Consider the following 6,180-nt stretch of genomic DNA (forward strand, 5'->3'; position numbering starts at 1 on the left):
ACCCAGCCCCACATCAGGCTCTGTGCTGGGCATGGAATCTGCTTGAGACTCTCTCTCCTTCTCCCTGTGCTCCTCCCTCACTTGCACTCTCCTGCTCTCTCTCTCTCTCTCTCTCTCTCTCTCAAAAAAAAAAAAAAAGTGAAGTCTTGAAAGGATTCATCTATAATATAGGGTCAACTGACTGTATGTCTTAAGGAAACCAGATCAGACTTGACCTTGCTGATAATTTCCCCATTGAGTCATGAACCAGTGACTGGAGAAGATCAGGTAATAGGCAGTGAGGTCAGCCCATGAGAAGAGCACCTGTTTTGTGAATCTGAGGCCTCCAACAGCTTCCCGCAAGAAAGTCACCTCCCAAAGTGTGGGTTGGGAATGACAATGTGTTGCCCGTAGATGGCATGAGTTTTAAAGCCAGGATGGTATTCTCCAAAACCCAGATTCTTAGACTAATTGTTCTGCTGCCACACCCAGACCCTGAACCACCTGGTCTTGTACTTCTGCTCTACATCCAACCTCTATGCCTACTATTTCTGCAAACATGGTTAATTTTCAACTCTATCTAAATCATCGGCCCAACATTTAACCCATACTGCCCTCTTATGTCTCCATATCTTTGCTCGTGTGTTGCTTCTACTCAGATGACCCCTAAGCTTTGCACAGTGGCAGTATCATAGCCAATGAGGTTTATCCGAGACGTGATTATGGCTAATTGAAAACTTTTCCCTACTCAAAGGACCCTTACCCACTAGGCATGCAAGAAATCTCACCTTGCTTCAAAAGTTTATAACAAGTGTTTGCTTTTTAAAATCTTTAGTGAAATATTTTCTAATTCCTCCAAGCAGGGGTTGGCTTTTTCACCTATGACTTTATACAGATTTCTATTATAATTTTTATTTTTAATTTTGTTTTATTGTTACTTTCTATGTCTGCCTCCCTTGGTAACTCCTTCAAGGCCCAAACTGGGTCATTGTTTTCTTTCCATCTGGCCACCTTTTCAATTTCTTTCCAGTAGGCATCTTTAACACCTCATAGTTTTCTCCTTATACCATACCAACCTTCCAGTGTCCTGCTGACACTCAACACCCACACCAATCATTTTTGTTATTGTCATTGTTCCCTCCCTATCCAGGTTTTGTGCTTAATTAGCTACTGACCCCCATACACTTAGACTGAGGGAGGAGTAAGGGTAACACCGTAACTCTAGGGTAGAATGCTGGCATGCACCAGGAGCATTCTTGGGATGGTATATTTTCCTTTTGCATCACTCATCCTGATTGTTCTTTCAGTCCACTGGCTATTTTACCAGGTGTCTGTGATGCTTACTGTTACTGTTCAGGATGGTCTGAAACAAATTTCCATTTCCCTGCTTAGTATAGCAGATTGGATAGTTTGGGTGTAGGATGGAATCCCTTGGTTAGATCATGAGGCTATAAACAAGGGCAGGGATGCAAACAGAAGTGGAGACAGTAGGTAAAAGGCTATTGTGTTAATCAGTTTGATTGCAAACCTAACCCACAAGGTGAAAAATCTATACACTGAAAACTACAGAAAGCTTATGAAAGAAATTGAAGAAGACGCAAAAGGGGCGCCTGGGTGGCGCAGTCGGTTAAGCGTCCGACTTCAGCCAGGTCACGATCTCGCGGTCCGGGAGTTCGAGCCCCGCGTCAGGCTCTGGGCTGATGGCTCAGAGCCTGGAGCCTGCTTCCGGTTCTGTGTCTCCCTCTCTCTCTGCCCCTCCCCCGTTCATGCTCTGTCTCTCTCTGTCCCAAAAATAAATAAACGTTGAAAAAAAAAATTTTAAAAGAAGACACAAAAAATGGAAAAATATTCCATGCTCCCGGATTGGAAGAACAAATATTGTTAAAATGTCGATACTACACAAAGAAATCTATACATTCAATGAAATCCCTATCAAAATAACACCAGCATTCTTCACAAAGCTAGAACAAATAATCCAGAAAAGACCCCGAATAGCCAAAGCAATCTTGAAAAAGAAAACCAAAGCAGGAGGCATCACAATCCCATACTTCAAGCTATACAACAAAGCTGTAATCATCAAGACAGTATGGTACTGGCACAAGAACAGACACTCAGATCAATGGAACAGAATAGAGAACTCAGAAATGGACCCACAAACGTATGGCCAACTAATCTTGGACAAAGCAGGAAAGAATATCCAATGGAATAAAGACAGTCTCTTCAGTAAGTGGTGCTGGGAGAACTGGACACTGACATGCAGAAAAATCAACCTGGACCACTTTCTTACACCATACACAAAAATAAACTCAAAATGGATGAAAGACCTCAATGTAAGACAGGAAGCCATCAAAATCCTTGAGGAGAAAGCAGGCAAAAACCTCTTTGACCTTGGCCACAGCAACTTCTTACTCAACATGTCTCCGGAGGCAAGGGAAACAATGCAAAAATGAACTATTGGGACCTCATCAACACAAAAAGTTTCTGCACAGTGAAGGAAACAATCGGCAAAACTAAAAGGCAACTGAAAGAATGGGAGAAGATATTTGCAAACAACATATCACATAAAGGGTTAGTATCCAAAATCTATAAAGAACTTATCAAGCTCAAAAATAAGGGCAAAAGACATGAATAGACACTTTTCCAAAGAAAACATCCAGATGGCTGACACATGAAAAAATGCTCCACATCACTCATCATCAGGGAAATACAAATCAAAACCACAATGAGATATCACCTCATATCTGTCAGAATGGCTAACATTAACAACTCAGGCAACAACAGATGCTGGCGAAGATTTGGAAAAAGAGGATCTCTTTTGCACTGCTGGTGGGAATGCAAACTGGTGCAGCCACTCTGGAAAACAGTATGGAGGTTCCTCAAAAAATTAAAACCAGAACTACCCTACATCCCAGCAATTGCACTACTAGGTATTTATCCAAGGGATACAGGTGTGCTGCTTCAAAGGGGCACATGCACCCCAATGTTTATAGCAGCACTATCGACAATAGCCAAAGTATGGAAAGAGCTCAAATGTCCATGGATGAATGAATGAATGAATGGATAAAGAAGATGTGGTGTATATATATATATATATATATATATATATATATATCTCCAATGAATGGATAAAGAAGATGTGGTATATATATATATATATATATACCACATCTTCTTTATATATATATATATATATATACATACTGTATATATATATACATACAATGGAGTATTACTCAGCAAGCAAAAAAGAATGAAATCCTGCCATTTGCAACTATGTGGATGGAACTAGAGGGTAGTATGCTAAGTGATATAAGTCAGAGAAAGACAAATATCATATGACTTCACTCATATGAGGACTTTAAGAGAGAAAAAAAGTGAACATAAGGGAAATGAAGCAAAAATAATACAAAAACAAGGAGGGGGACAAAACATAAGAGACCCTTAAATACAGAGAACAAACTGAGGGTTGCTGGAGGGGTTGGGGGGGCGTTATATGGGTAAGGGGCATTAGGGAGGACACTTGTTGGGATGAGCACTGGGTGTTATACATAGGGGATGAATCACTGGAATCTACTCCTGAATCTACTCCTATTGCACTATAGCTAACTAACTTGCATGTAAATTTAAAAGTTAATTAATTAATTGATTAAAAAATTGGTTTGATTGCAGAGCATATATGAAGTAATGAGTGATTAGAAGAGACTAGAGCAACACTGGACTCTTACCAGTTGGATATTGCTCATTGGATTAGCCTTGTCTCTCTCTCTATCTTGCAGTCACTTGCAAGGTGGTCCAAGAGCCTTACTGAGCAGCTTAAGTTTTCTCCAGGAATAAGTTAAAGGGTGGAGCCTTCTGGAATGGGAAATATTAAGAGTAAGCCAGTGTGGTAGAATTTGGTAAATGCAGTACAAGATGACAATGAAAAGCAGCTTCCTGCAACTCTGTTAAGGACTTTGATCTTTGGATTTAGAGCCCTAGGATACAACTCAGTGTTTTTAAGTATGGTGGGGGTATGGTACTGGGGACATCATCAGATTTATATATGTTTAAAAACTACTTAGTTGTTATATAGAGAACAGATTGAAGTATATCGAAAAGATGAAGTTCATAGCCCCATATGTGCCAAGAAATTTATCTTAAATTTAATCAAGCCTCTAGATCTAGTTCATGGAAAATGTGAGAGCTAGAGGAACATGTTAAACAATATCACAAGGATATAGTCAGCCAAATCCAGACTGTGGGACATTGTATAGGATGAATGACCTGGTTTCTTCAACAAATGAAGGAGATTAAGAAGAAAGGGAGGAGGGATTATAAATTGTTTGGATCCTAACTGAGACAAAACAACTGCACAAGAAATTTGGGAGCAACTGAACAAATTTGAGTATGTACTGGGTGTTATATTAAAATGAAGAAATAATTGTTTTGGGGTGCCTGGGTGGCTCAGTTGGTTAAGTATCTGACTCTTGGTTTTGGCTTAGGTCATGATCTCAGTTTTGTGAGTTCAAGCCCCACATGCAGCTCTGTGCTGACAGTGCAGAGCCTCCTTGGGATTCTCTCTCTCCCTTTGTCTCTGCCCTTTCCCTGCTCACGCTGTCTCTGTCTCTCTCAAAATAAAGAAATAAACTTAAAAAGTAAAAGAAGTAACTGTTTTCTTAGGTGTGGTAATGGCATTAGAATTTGTTTTTGAAAAATTGACCTAAAAAATTGAGCTTATATATTATTGATATATGCCAAAGCATTTACAAATGAATATGTATTATATCTGCAATTTGCTTTAAAATAATCCAGAGATAAGAAAAAAGGAAACTAGAATATCTGGCAAATTGTTGGCAATAATTCAATCTGGTGTAATGGGACATTTTATTATATTATATTCTGTCTACTCTTAAACATTTGAAAATTATACATTTGACAATTTTTATGATAAATTCTTCAAAAAATAGATTAATAAAATTTGGGATTAAATCTGACTAAATTTTAATAACAGAAAGTAGGGGCGCCTGGGTGGCTCAGTCAGTTAAGCGTCCGACTTCAGCTCAGGTCACGATCTCGCGGTCTGTGAGTTAGAGCCCCGCGTCGGGCTCTGGGCTGATGGCTCGGAGCCTGGAGCCTGCTTCCGATTCTGTGTCTCCCTCTCTCTCTGCCCCTCCCCCGTTCATGCTCTGTCTCTCTCTGTCTCAAAAATAAATAAACATTAAAAAAAATTAAAAAAAAATAACAGAAAGTAACCATTAAACTGTGAAATCTACCCAACATCTCACCATATCCCTAGTGATATGGGAGACAAAAGCAAGAATCAACACTACCACCACCAATGACAAAAATCAGTGATTGGAGAAGAATAAGACCATTCCCTTTTTATGCCCTTCTCTCCATCCTCTCCTGTCTTCCTCCACCCCCCCCCCCCAAAGAGTGGATACAGTAAAACAAGTTAAAATGCTACTCCTGTCGTCCAGTGAAGGGACAGCCTAGACTGGGGAAGTGGCTTTGGAGATGGATGAAAAAGTGTTCAGGTTTATTTATAAAGTTGTGTATGTGGGGAAACCTACAAGGATAGTGCAGTGATCTCCTGTGGTGGCCAATTGGACGCTAGGTCCCTTAAGCGTAGAGATTTAAAGAGAGGGAGCATGAACTGGAGTAAAAGGGGAGAGTCATGTGGAGTTGGCATGCTTCAGAGAAATGGCCTTCAGTAAGGAATGCAGCCAGCTCACAAAGCAGGAGCCTGGGAAGCCAATACCCTGACTTAGTCTCCTCCCTCTGCAGAGATAACCAGGGACAGAAGCCCAGTCTAAGACAGGCACATAGCCCTCGATACTGGGCCTTGAGTGGGCAGAGCAGGGTGGAGAGTGGATTGGGAGGGGCAAACATAAGGGGCCCAGCACAGGCTTCAGATTTTGTGCATGACCTATGCTATGAGGTTCACACAATCTGAATACTGCCTGTCTTGCCTCTTCTCTAGCCACACCCCTATAAAATGGGGGTATTAAGGAATAAGAGCATCTAATTCATAACTGTTGATCAAGTAAGCATCGCATGAATAAACTTGTGTAAAGCATTCAATTTGCGTAGTGCTTGGCAACTGTATGCCTTCCTGGACATAGTTCTCTTCCTCTGAATATTTTTTTCTTCCCAGGTTTCTCTAGGAACTAGGTCTTTTTTTCTTCATTTGTTTTGTTGGGTTTTTTTGGTTGCCTGCAA

General features: G+C 40.5%; 1 pseudogene; it reads left to right on the forward strand.

Annotated features, from left to right (window-relative positions):
• The first annotated feature begins 648 nt into the window (after nucleotides 1-648).
• LOC124522931 (uncharacterized) lies at nucleotides 649-831 on the forward strand (annotated as a pseudogene).
• The last annotated feature ends 5,349 nt before the right edge of the window (nucleotides 832-6,180 follow it).

Source organism: Lynx rufus, unplaced genomic scaffold, assembly GCF_022079265.1.
Source record: "Lynx rufus isolate CCGP_SWC_20201006 ecotype Redwood Valley unplaced genomic scaffold, mLynRuf1.p SCAF_1, whole genome shotgun sequence".
Lineage (NCBI taxonomy): Eukaryota > Metazoa > Chordata > Mammalia > Carnivora > Felidae > Lynx > Lynx rufus.